Source organism: Marmota marmota, unplaced genomic scaffold, assembly GCF_001458135.2.
Source record: "Marmota marmota marmota unplaced genomic scaffold, marMar, whole genome shotgun sequence".
NCBI classification, from domain to species: domain Eukaryota; kingdom Metazoa; phylum Chordata; class Mammalia; order Rodentia; family Sciuridae; genus Marmota; species Marmota marmota.
Genome location: NW_025999863.1, coordinates 2691771 through 2705098, shown reverse-complemented (window position 1 = coordinate 2705098; position 13328 = coordinate 2691771). Strand labels below are relative to the sequence as shown.

Sequence of the window (13328 nt, the reverse complement as noted above, 5' to 3'; positions counted from 1 at the left end):
ATTCTGAAGCAACCCTCTGATCTAATCCAGGATCTTCTCTTGAGGCATGTGAAAATTTTCAGCAATTTTCTGGTACAAAAAAAATCACTCAAACCTGTCAACAACTTCAACACTGAAGTTCCAAGTACCTTGGTTGTGTCATTTTCTTGTTCTTCTTTTTAGAATCATTTATTCACTACAATTCATTATTAATTTCCAATTCATTCAATACATTGTTATCAATAACAGTTGACGTGAGAATCAATATCAATGAAGATCATCTATCTGGGCCTGGGGTTGTGGCTCAGTGGTAGAGTATTTGCCTCACACGATTGAGACACTGAGTTCTATTCTCAGCACCACATTAAATAAATAAATAAATAAATAAATAAAGATTTGTTTATTTGTCCATCTACAACTAATTTTTTTTTTTAAAAAAGATCATCTATCTGGGGAGGCTTCCTGGAGGAGGTGACATTCCCAGTAGAGTCCTTGTTATGCTTCAGACTTGAGCTGTCCTCCAAAAGCTTATGTGTGAGAATACAAAAGCATTCAGAGGTGAAATGATTGGGTTATGAGAGCCTTAAACTAACAGGTGCGTGAATCCACTTGAATGGATTAACTGAATTACTTAACCCTACCTGCTGACAGGTAGGGTGTGGCTGGAGGAGGTGGGTCACTGTGGGTGTGACATTGGGGTTTCTATTTTGTCCTTATGAGCCGATTTCTCTCCGTTTCTTTTGGCCATGTTCTTTCGGCCATCACACTTTTCCGCCAAGATGTGATGATGTTCTGCCTCATCTTGGGTCCAGAGCAATGGAGCTGACAGTCTATGGATTGAGACCTCTAAAACTGTGAGCACCAACCCATAGGCGATCTGGGGATGTGGCTCAGTGGTACAGCACTTGCCTAACCTATGCGAGGCCCTGGTCTCCGTCCCCAGCGCCGAAGACGGGTGACAGGGCCGAGTGGGCGACAGTGATCATTAATTAAAGAAGAGAGCAGAGAGCGGAAGAATGGGCCGGTCCAAACTCTACAAGGGTTTGTAGGAAGCTGGAGTGTATCCCATGGCTAGTGCGTGGACTTTAAGCAGAAGACGGATGGTCTGAATTGAATTTTGAACGTATCCTTCTGATTGCCTGGTGTGGAATGCACTTCAGGAGAGAACCTGGAAGTGGACGGCCAGCGAGAAGGTTAGTGGACAGCTATGATCAGGGCAATAATACCAAATGGCGTGGAATTTGAACAGACGGACGCGCGACAGGGCGGGGATGGGGCCTGAATACACAGAGAACTGGGTCTCCTTGAGGTGAGCAGACAGGCATCTGGAGAAGCCCGTTGGCATTCCCAAGTGGAGATCTTCAGGACTGTGCGCCTTTCCCAAGAGGAGATCTTCAGGACTCTGGTTCCGCCGTCGGGACTCCGGGGGCGCTGCGGCCTCCATCGCCTCTCTAGGCTCGGCCGGCGTTACTCGTTGGCGGAGGAGGCTCTCCCGCTCGCTTCACTCGCCCAGGNCTGAAGAAACAGTTCTACAAGGCGAGCCAGGTGAGCGGGGCCCGGCCCGAGGCGGGGGGCTTTGGGGCGGCCCGAGCGGCGGGCCCGGGCCCGGCTTCGGCTCGGGCGGGGTCGCCGGCGACGGCGGGGCGGCGTTGGCACGTGTTCCGCGCTGGGAGGGCAGCGCCGGGGGACCGACGGGGCCACCCCGGAGCTCCGTCTCTGGGAAGGGCCGGCAGAGCCCCGCCGGGGCGAGATGCTCCCAGAGGCTGGCCGGGACGTGGACCCCGCGCCCTCCTGCCCCCCTCTAAGGCGCGACGCGGGCAGAGAAGGCAAAGAAACAAAGTCGCGAGGCTGTGGACCCAGGACTCCTGCCAGAGAGCCCAGGGGCAGGGGGAATTTGCATCTAGAGAGTTGCTTCCAAAATCCTCTTGATGGACACGGCCCAAGTTGAAAGGGTAGAATGAAAGGCGACCCCGTCCTTCAGGCAGCCAACCTCTCTCCCCAGAAACGGGGAAATTCTTATGTTTCTTCCCCAAAATACGTGTCCACCTTCCCTGTAAAAGCAAAGCACACAGAGTGATAGATAGCCTATACTCTGCCCGACCCTGTGTTTTGTTAAATGTGTCTTGGAGAGAAAATTTCTCTACCCTGGCGTTGTTGACATTTGGGGACAGATTGTTTTCCGGGGTGGGGCTGTCCTGGGTACTGCAGGGTGTGGTGGAGCATCCCTGGCCTCCACCAGTCCCATGCCAGGAGCACCCTCAGTCTTGACAACCAAAAATGTCTTCAGACCTTACCCAGTGTCTTCAAGGAGCAGAAGCCCTCCCCGCAACTTCTGCACTAAAACATATTCCTAGAGTTTCTTGGAATTCCTCCTGCCCCCCAGAGGGAGATCTCTCTATGGTGCCCAGTCTGGCCTCAAATTCTTGGGCTCAAGTGATCCTCCTATATTAGACTCTCAAGTAGCTGGAACAACTCAGGAGCCACAGCACCCAGTTTGGATCTTTCTAGTGGGCACATGGTATTCCATTGCACTAAGTTGACCACAGTTTCTTTAATCAATTGTCTATTAATAGATGTCTATATGATTTCCAGTAACTTACTACTACAAAAAGTACCACAGTGAGTAACCTGTGAATATCTCTACTCACAGGTGGGTTTGGTTTTACAGGATAAATTCCCAGAAACAGAATGCTCAATCAAACACCAAACGTATTTTACATGTGATAGAAACAGATTTTTTTGAAAAGTTTAAGACCTACTGCTTGTAAATCTGGCGAAAGCTGTGGATCCAAGAAAACTAAGCAAGTGTAAAATTCAGTGTACAGTTTCAGATCCAAGAAACTCTAGATGCCTTGATTCCTATTGATCCATGGATTGTAGGTTAAAGATCTTGGGTGTGGAGTTCATGTGTACAGGTTCCACAGAAGAACCAACAATGACCTTAGGCAAACAGCTCTACCTGTAATTTGGAAAGGCCCAATGAAAGGGAAGAGACATGAGTTCCCAGTAACGTGTGGCTGGTATCTTTTGCCTTTGGAAGGAAAATATAAGGACCCCAGTGGTTGTCTAAGGATGAAGATATTTGGGGTCTATCTCCAGATAGCAGATGATAGCCAAACCCTAGAGGAAGCGAGATTTATTCCAGAGGAGTTTTAAGATTGTTGCAGAGAGTACTGCCCCTTTAACCTAGCAGGGTGGAATTAAGTGGGTTGGGCCTCATCTGGCAGGCATTTAGCCCCCACATGCCCAATGGAAGCACCTTAGAATGTGGCTCGCTGGCCTGGATCCTCCTGTGTGGACAATGTCTCCAGAGATCTTGGAAGAATTCCTTTGTTCCCTCATGTAGGGAAGTCTTGAAGGCCCTGCCCTCCTCCAGCTATCAGGCCCTACTGGTGGCCCATGCAGTTCCACACAGACACTGCCAGAGGAACCTGCCTGGCCACTCAGGCCAACCACTAGAACCTTTTCTTTCCTGGGGACGCATTCAGATCTGTGACAGTGCCTTTAAACCTGGAAAGCACAGTTCAGTGTGAGCTGGTGTTTAGGATCAGTTTACTGTTTCAACATTCCAGAGCTCTGTCCCAAAGGATTATTGTGGTGACCCAGCCTCCTCACAGAGCTGTCTTAGCCTCCCAATCGATTATCAGGTTGTGTTCTCAGGAATCACCCTGGCTGTGTTCCATCTTCTGCAATATTTTCCACAGTCTCTGGCATCTCACTTGTTTATCTGGCTGTATACATCTATCTGCTTCTTTTCTTCTCAGTAAATCTCTTTGACCCTACCCTGTGCCTTCAGAATCCAGTCACCTGTCAAGAAGAGATTCCTTGCCTTCCATAGTGATAGCTGACACAATAGAGTCTCACTGTGTCACCAGGCTGCATGCTCTTAACCAGGAGTCTTGACTGGTGTCACTCTTCTGGCCTAAGATGAATGTATTCCCCTTTTATAACCCCAAATCAGCAGTGTCTGGGAGCATGTTTGGCCATCACACTTGATGGAGTGCTACAGGGATGCTTCTGAGTATCTTCCATATGGCACATCCTTGTTCCCTAAGAATTAGGTAATTTACAGACATTAAAGCTTGTGTTTAGACCCCCTAAGACCCCCACCCCAGGTCTTTAGGAACACCCTAAGTGTCCTTTGGTATCTGGTATTTTTCAGATAGTATAAGTATGGGTCATGGCTTCTTATGCAGGAATGACTCTCACTCTTTTCGTCTCCTCAATCTGGAAATGTTTGAGATTATTTTGAATTGTCATAATCTGGGGAGAAGGTACCAATGACATCGAGTGGGTAGAGGCCAGGGATGTTGCCAAACAACATGGGATGTTTGGCAGCCCTCTTCCCCTTCCAAGAATCATCCAGCCCCAAAAGGTCAGCAGTGCTGAGCTTGAGAACTCCTGAGTGGAAACATTCTGGATCTCAGAGACTTGTAACAGTGTCTAACTTGAGAAACAGAAGCTAGGAGGAGGGGGAACCTGAGCCCAGAAAGAGAAACTGGGTTTCCTGCTGTGAGGCTGTGATGCTACTGAAGTCTGTGACTTCTCCTTGGTGGTGTGGTAACCACCGTAGCAGATCTTGTTCCAGTCGTCACCCAGCAGAGTCAGGTTCAGAAGCAGTTTTGTCTCAAGCGGGGGAATTTTGTAACGAGGTTTTATTTACAAGGCAGGGGAAGTCAGGATCAATAGAAGAGCAAGCAGTACAAAGTCACCTCCCTAGTGCCCAGGAAACGCACTTCCTCAGCACATCTAGAATTGGGGTCTCTAGTATTTCCAGGGAAGTCAGGAAGTTTATGTACATATTTAAAACCCTACTAGCAAGATGGAAACTCAGAAACTCACTTCTTCGAGCAGTATGTGTTTGGGTGAGGTTACTTTCAGACCTAAACTGCTTGCTGGTTTCCTGATCGTTTTTTGTGGCCAGGCTGTATGGAGATTTGCGAGTGCAACTAGGGATGGCCCTGGCAGCTGCCTGGAATGCTGGCCTGTTGTCCCCTGCCCCCTTTTTGCCTGAAAGGAGGTAGACAGTTTGAAAGGAAAGATTGATCTGTCTGAGCTAAAAGTCTGTGTGTGTGTGTGTGTGTGTGTGTGTTTTGCTGGGCATCAAATCTCAGGGCCTCACCCATGCTAGGCAGTGCTCTACCATACTGAGTTTACCCCAGTCTGTCTTCCATGGCTTTGAGGTATTTTGGACGCTTCCTAGACCCAGGGTCCATGCCTGGGGGGGAAACTCATATTTCCTTTGAGAGACTCGAGGGTTAAAGGGTGCCCTAGAGGCTGGGGGCCCTGGACCCTAACCTATGAGAAAGGCAGTAGGCAGGGTAAGGAGAATTTGGTGTCTTAGAATGTCCCAAAATTCTGCTTGCTCTGACTTATTTTTCTTTTTGGTACTGGCAGTTGAACCAGGGCCTTGTGCATGCGGGGCACACACGCTCTTATACTGAGCCCCACCCCCAGCATAGACCAGTTTTTCAGACCTCACTTTGTGGATGTGAGCTGTGGCTTTCCTAGCAAAGTGCTTGACTTATTAGTAAGAAACATGGAATGTGAAGCTCGTATCCCTTTGCTTCTATGTGAATCAAAGTGTGCAGCCCGTGCCCCAGGAGAGAGGCAATTCAGAGTTCCGTGTGCATCATCTGGAAAGAGGGTCAGGGCCAGGCACCCAAGGCTGTGCTGAGCACCCCATCCTCTGGAGCACCCTGTCCCACGGAAGGCACAAGCAGCAGATGAGGGAGTGGGTTTTGCCTTTGTGGTGTCCATGCCTGATGGGAACTAGTTAAGTCCATTCTGGCAAGAAGCCACAATGACCTGGCATTTGCTGTGGTATGAGGTCCCCAGGGGCATACATGGATGGTAGGTCCCGCTTTCCCTACGTGGCTTTCTGTCTCTTGCTTGCACAATGATATAAACAGTCACTGTTTGAGGCCTGAGCTGCTGGACTGTGGAGATAGGGAAGACGTTTGAGACCATTTTCCCTGAAGAAAACCTGGGGCTCCTTAAACTCCACCACTTCCTGGCCCTGTCTGTAAAAGCAGCTCCTCCCGCTTGTCTCCCAGGCCCACTGTGATTCAGCCAGGAGGCTCTGTGACCCAGCATGCTTCCTGTCCACTCCCAAACTGAATGGTCACCCTGTTCTGACTTATTTTCTTTTTTACTTTGGGGTGCTGGGGATAGAATCCAGGACCTCAAGCTTGCTAAGCATGCACTCTTCCACTGAGTCACACCCGCAGCCCCTGTTCTGATTTCTGCCACGTGTAACTGCTGTACATTAGGCCACATATTAGCCGAGAGCCAAAAGTTCACTTCTGACTCAGAATCCTGTGTTCTCTAAGGGCTGGTTGGAGCTCTGCAAGAGCTAATCGCCCTGCTTATCTGGGTGTGTTAACACCAAGCCCCACCATGCTTAATTATAGTCCTTGTGCCACTTAATTACAGCCTGCTAGGTGAGGGGTTCACAGTATCTCCCTCTTCCCTTGTTGAAATTGGGCGTATCACATCTTTCAGACCCTAGACTTACCAAAGACTCAGAAAGGTCCTCAAAAACGTTTGCCCACGCTCACCTATCCATCAGCCTCTTGTTGGGGTAGCCACCATGGGAGTACTGGTGCACTTGGGGATGAGCTCCCCAGTTTCTCTTTCAATTGGCCGTATGCTCATCATGCACACTGATTCCATCATCCTGTTCCTCAAAAAATCTTTCATGTGGGCCCATCCAGCTCAGACCTGCTATTGACCTCTGTGTCTGCGTCCAGTGGCCTTTGGCCCAGGGACCTAGGTTGCTGTTGTGTCCTGGCTCCTACTTAAGTCCTTGTCCTCCTTTTCCCTTGTCTCCAATGTTCTGAAACTGATCTGATCTGAGGAAAGTTAGTTTTTAATTTGGAACGTGCAGCCAGCTTCCCTGATAGGCTTTCAGAGGCAAGGCACATTTTGGCACTGTAGCAGGTGGGTGGAAGGAGGAACGGAAAATTGCCTCCTACCCTTCTGTTTGCTGCAGGCTGGAGGTCTCTAAGGCCTAGGAGGGTTCCTTCAGTAGGGCTCCAGGCTTCTTGAGACTTTTTAGCCCCAGGAGCGTGGGGGTCAGGAGCTCAGCAGGCCCACTGAGGGCCTTACACCCTCTTTTATCAACCCCTCATGGCTTTTTTAACAAACCTGGGAAGTGTCCTGGCGGGCTCTTCTGGTCCCTTTTCAGAGCTGTCCTTGGAAAGCTGGAGGAGAGTGTGTAGGCTGCTTAGCAGCTGGTGCCTGCCTCTACCCCCACTCCCCACCCCCTCCGTGCAGCCAGGCCTGGCAGGCACTTTTCCTGAGCACTCATCTGGGGTTCGTTTCTGCTCATTTCCCGTTAGGCAGTCATAGGGCCCCACACGCATGTTCCTAGAGGATGACTGCGTCTTCCTTTTCCACTTGGCTCCTAGAAAAACTTGCTGACTGGGCCCTGAGCATGGGGTCATGTGGAGACTTCCCCACCAGGGCCGGAAAATAGATGCTGTTTCCTTCCCGGACCTGACTCAGCACTGGCCCACTGACCGCTTTGGACAGGACTGTGGCTGGTTAGTTTCCCCACCTGGCTACAAACCCCAGCACCCTACGTGGGTGTCTGCAGGGGCTCACAGTCCTGGCAGATACCATGATTTCTGGGAGCACTAGATACCCAGTGAAGCCTCCAGGGCCGGAGGCTGTCCTTCCCCATCCGCCTCTGCCCTTGCCCGGGCATCCTTCTGGTCTCAGTAGTAGTGAGATCCTGGCTCAGAATTGCAGATAGATTTGGGGATTGAGTATTCCAGTGTCCTTGTCACTGGCTTATAAGCTCTTTGTAGACAGAACTAAGTATTTCTGCTCACCACTATAGCCTTTTTGAGCTTAGTCCCTGGCTTGTCCCAGGAACTCGGTGAATATTGGTTAAAAGGGTAAATGGCCTTGCAAAGCAGCCCCTAAAGAAGAGAAGAATGTCCCCAGGGGGCCTGGGGTACAGTCAAGCTAGCTGTTTTCTGGCATTTTGGACCTTCTAAAGCCCTTACCTGGGTCCCAGTTTTCAATCCCACCCTCTTCCTCTCTGGGTGACACATACAGTCAAACTGGTCTGCTCTGCTGTACTCTGAGCCCTATATGCCCATGTTCTCTGCCTCCTGTCTGGTGGCACTGTCTGTCCTCTTCTTGTCTGCCTGTAAAGCCCTGTGCCTCTCCTTCACCCTCACATCTGGTGGGACTGCCTGCTGGAGGGGCGTCTTCCCCTGTGAGCAGCTGGCCTCTTGGCTTCCCACCCACATCACAGTCCTGTCCTGCACCAGCTGTGCTCTTCTCCCATCAGACAGCAGCTCCTGAGGGCCAATCCAAGCTGGGCACCTTGTGCCAGGCCTGGGGCCTACTGGGTAAAGTCTTTCCCACAGGCTCATCAGAATTACACATAACCAGGTCAAGTTGGTGTGCTCCTTCTCAGGCAGGAGTGGGGCCTCCCACAGTGTCCCTAATGGCATCCCAACACCAGTTCTACTCTCTTGACCTGGTTTCTGCTCAGTCCTGGTAGAGTTCCAAGGACTTGGGTGGTTGAGAAGACCTTTGAGAACTTGGTCAGGAACAAGTCCAACTAGTCTAAAAAAAATTAAAAGCTCAGAGATTGTTCTCTTTGGCTTAGGTTGTACTCCAGGCACAGTGACCAAGAATGACCTGCACTCAGCTGAGGCCAGAAGGGCCTGGCTGGTGTCTTAAGTGGTCTGGTAACATGGATCCCACCAAGCAGGCCCTGTGGAGCAGAGATAGGATGTCCACTTTCCTCCTTGAAGGAGCCAGGCCCAGAATTCCTAGGACTGCCCAGCCTCGAGGCCTCCTTGGAGAGGGTATTTTCCTCACATCCAATTTTCCCTAAGATAAATCATGCCCTAGCCTCCAAAAACCTGCTCCCCAGGTCCAGGCCCTTTCTTAGACTTAACTGTCTTTAACCTCCCTGTGCCTGACACCCACCTCCCAGATTCCACACCGAGGCCTGTTTTCTTTTTTTGATACCTGGGATTGAGCCTGGGTACAGTTCAGTGACCACTTATGGGTGCTTTAAGCTCTTAAGCCACATCTCCAACCCTTTTTATTTTTTATTTTGAGACCGGGTCTTGCAAACTTACTTAGGGCCTAAGTTGCTGAGGCTAACCTCAAACTTGGAATCCTCTTGACTCGGCCTCCCCAGTTGCTGAAATTCCAGGAGTGTGCCACCTCACCCAGCCCAACATTTTGTTTTATTGTTTGTTTGTTTTTAGTACTGAGGATTGAACTCATGAGCACTTAACCACTGAGCCACACCCCCAGCTTTTTTTTTTTTTTTTTTTTTTTTTTGGTATGTTATTTAGAGACAGGGTCACACTGAGTTGCTCTAAAGCCTTGCTAAGTTGCTGAGGCTACCTTGGAACTTGTGATCCTGCTGCTTCAGCCTTTTGAGCTGCTAGGATTACAGGTGTTCATCACCACGCCTGGCCCTGTTTTGACTTCCCTCTCTGGGCCCCTCCAGCTTGTTCCCCTGGGTTCTTTGGATTTTGCTTTCTGTCTTGGCCTACTATCTCCTTGGTATCCACTAACCTCTCTGTACCTGACTTCCAAATCTCTCCCAGTCCCAGTGTTCCCAGTGACACTCCCACCCACCTGTGACCCTGACTTGCTGGTTCCCCTCCCTCAGCCTGAGCACCAGTGTAGACCACCACACCATGGCCTGCAGCAAAAAGAAGTGACCACCAGGGCTCTTCACCTGCTGCCTGTGCTGTAACTTGAGCACAATGGTTAATTTGGCTTTTTTACTTTATAATAAGTTCACTTTTTAAATGGGTTTAAAAAGAGATCTTGGTCTTATTCTGTGTTTTCAGTAGTAGTAACTGGAACAACAAATGCAGCAGCAACAAAACAGTGCAGCTGGTCCTCTTAGATGCCCTGCTCTTGGCTCTTCTTGGTTAGATTCTGCAGTAGTGACCAACCGACCTCACCCCACCCCACCCCCAAGTGCCTCCTGGCCAGAGGAGCAGCACAGGAAGAACCGCAGCAGAAATAGTGTCCCGGCCATACAGTTCATGGATCTGCCTCTCACACACACGCTGTGAGACACAGGGCTGCGCTTCTTCTTTACTCTCTCATGCCTACTGCTCTGCCCTGCTCAGTCTCAAATGAAGACTCAAGAGATCCAGTGGACCTGGGTAAGGCTCAGAGGACAGCTTATGCCTGCAGGTAAACCTGGCTGTGGCCAAGTCCTTGGTGCCTGGGGGAGGGCTTGTCAGTCAGTGATGTTATCACATTGATTTCTTATCCTAAATGCCACCATGGCCAATGATTTCAGTAGCTTTTGCCAGTGAACCCCAGTCAAACCTGTTTTCTTTAAGTAGGATGATAACCAGTGGCTTTTCTGGGTCTTGACCCTAGCAGTGAGCAGAGACTTGTTCACAGAATGCTTCTGGGAAAGAACCCTTAAGGAGCTCTCTGTCCTTTATTTTAGTTGTAGATGGAGACAATCATTTATTTGTTTGTTTGTTCGTTTATTTATTTTTGTATGTGGTGCTTAGGATACAGCCCAGTGCAAGCGCTCTGCCACTGAGCCAAAACCCTAGCCCTCTTGTCCCTTTTCCTCCCCCCATCATGGGAATTATAACACATGGGCTCCCAAGAGTCCCTCCTCAACCCTGCCATGAGCTGACTGTGGCAGGAAGGTAGTAGGTGTCCTTCAGTTTGAGCCCTCAGAGTCCTGACTGTTTGAGATGGACAGGCAGTGCTGGCTTTTAAAGGCCAGGCTTTGTGGCTGGAAATGGCAGTCTAGGAAGCTGGGGTGGAATTTCTCTATGCCCTGGTCTGCCTTGGCCGAATTTGTCCATCATCTCTCATCAAGGCCTCCCGTGTGCATGTTCTCTGAGAGTGAGACACATTGCTATTTGTTTAGAAAGGCTAAACTAAAAAAAAAGCGCCAACCAGTAAGTTAGGCATGATGACAGATGCCTGTGATCCCAGCTTCCAGGAGGCTGAAGCAGGAGGATTGTAAGTGAAGGCCAGGCCTCTTAGGGAGACCCTGTCTCAACATAAAATAAAAAGGCCTGGGGATGTAACTCAGTGGTAGAGTGTTTACATGGCATGTGTGAGGACCTGGATTCTATTCCCAGCACTGAAGAAATAAAAAAAAAAGCAAAAACTACTGGGTTAGTCTTTTGCTTCTTGCTTCTTAGTCACATCTGCATGTTACCCTTGAATCTGAGTTGCTGTGGATCCTCTGACAGCTGGGTGGCCTGTGTGACACTTCGGGGTCATGCGGTCATGGATTCTCTTCCCTTGGCTTCTTTGTTTTAATCTCACAGTTGCAGGCTCTCTGGGAAGCCTCCATCCCTTCTGGCTCTCTCCCCACGCATGCAAGGGCACCCAAGTGTTCTGTCTGTCCCTATATTGCCCAGTGCAGGGGTAGAAGGCCACAGCAGGCCCCTCTGCCTTCTCTGCACTGGAGTGTTGGGGGTTCCTGGGTGGGAAGCCCACAAGGAGTGCTGCAGAGAAGCAGGACTAGGAAAAAGGTGCCTTGGCCAGCCTGCCATGGTGTTGTTTCTGGAGCCCTAGGCCCAGAAGCATCATTAAAGTTTACAAAGGCCTAGGGATATAGCATGCTGAGGTCCTGGGTTCAGCTCCCCAGCACTGCAGCGGGGAAAAAAGTTATAAGGTGTTTCAGACATCAAAGAAATCTAAGGAATGGCCAGAAAAATAATCAGGTGCACATCATTCTGCTTAAAATAAAACAAGCAGTGCTGGGGCAGTGTTAGCCCCTGCCTTCTGCCTTCACCATGCTTGGGATCATTGCAGAGAAATAGGTGGTGTGGTGCTTCCTCCGGGTGGTACCCTGCAGTTGGCTTGGGGCTTGGCTGGGCATTTTCTGTGAGCTGTTTGCACCAGCCCACATTGCTCCAGTTCCTTTCCATGGCTCTTTAACTCCCCTCCAAGAGTCACGCCCAAGCCTTAGTCCGTTCTGCCAGTGGACATTTGGGATGTCTTGAGTTTTGGCTCTTCCATGCCATAGGGTGGTGAGCAGTCTTATGGCTGTCCGGGCACCAGTCGGAGAGTTTTCCCTAGAGCTGTACCTTGTTTAATACAACCATACAGGTTTTCAGTGGTCCTAGCCTGGAAACAAACAAAAAAAGCTTTTCAGTTTATGGACGGAAAGTCTTGGACCCAGAACTGGTGGGTATCACATGTTCGAGCAGTTGTGAAGTGTGATATTTCAGCCATCCCATTGTGCTGTGTGTCCCTGAGGGGTGTAGCCAGCTGGGGATTGCTCCCCAGGCACAGGATCAGCTCTCTGGTCCAGAGAGAGATGGACCTGGGGTACACCAAAGGTGCCCACGCTGCTTTCAGCTAAGACCTCCATTAGTGCAGGTGCCAGAACCCATATGTCCAGTTTTGCTTTGCACAGGGAAACTGAGTTGCAGAAAGAACATGCACCTGTACCCTCCCAGGCCCCTCCCCCTCCATCACTAGGGCCTTGGCAGGATCATATAGGTGTCCATCCTAATTGTTATTCTTTCAGAATTTTCAAACATACTTTCTTGCTGAAATGTATCCTAGCCCCCAAATCAACACTCAAGCTCTTTCATAGTCATTCATGGATGTGCACAGAGTAGTGAAAAATTTATCTTCCATATATCTCCCAGCTAGGGCCACAGGCTGCAGCGCTGTTGTGCTGTCCCAGCTGACATGCTGTGAACCAGGATTCTCTCATGGTCTGCTTAGTGCCGTGTTTTTCACATTCTGGGGACTTTGGCTGGTGTTTAATGTGATCCCTGAGGGCTAGGAACTGTGATGAGCCCAGGAAGCGCTAATGTTAGAAAAGCCTCAGGTACGAGCACTAGGATTTACTGTTGACTGTGGGGTCAACATGAATGAATCAGAGTCGTCTTTAACAAACACAGAACAACATCATGTGTTGATCAACTGACGAAAACAGAGTGACCAGAGGCCAGCAGGTACCTACCCACAGCATGTTTCCTCTGAGAGCAATGGTCAGTGTTAATCAGCTTTCTCTCTCTATAACATTCCCAAGGGAGCCAACTTTTTAAAGAAAAAAGTTTACTTTGGCTCAGAGTTGGAAGGTTCCAATTTATTTCTGGGTTGGCTTGTTGCTTTAGGCCTGTGGCAAGGCAGGGAACATGTGGTGGAACAAAACAGCTCACCTCCTGGCCAAGGAGCCAGGGGCCCACCAGGCCCTACCTCTTTTTTTTTTTTTTTTTGATACTGGGGAATTGAACTCAGGGGCACTCGACCACTGAGCCATACCCCCAGCCCTATTTTGTATTTTATTTAGAGACAGGGTCTCATGGAGTTGCTTAGCACCTCACCGTTGCTGAGGCTGACTTTGAACT

General features: G+C 49.8%; 1 protein-coding gene across 2 annotated transcripts in view; it reads left to right on the top strand.

The window, feature by feature from the left end:
- Positions 1 to 1471: 1471 nt before the first annotated feature.
- Positions 1472 to 13328, top strand: part of Sh3gl1 (SH3 domain containing GRB2 like 1, endophilin A2) — a 31040-nt gene continuing 19183 nt past the window's right edge. For both annotated transcript variants that reach the window (XM_015503637.2, XM_015503638.2), the window contains exon 1: positions 1472 to 1524. The gene's annotated coding sequence lies outside the window, so the exon portion shown is untranslated. The remainder of the gene's footprint in view (positions 1525 to 13328) is intronic.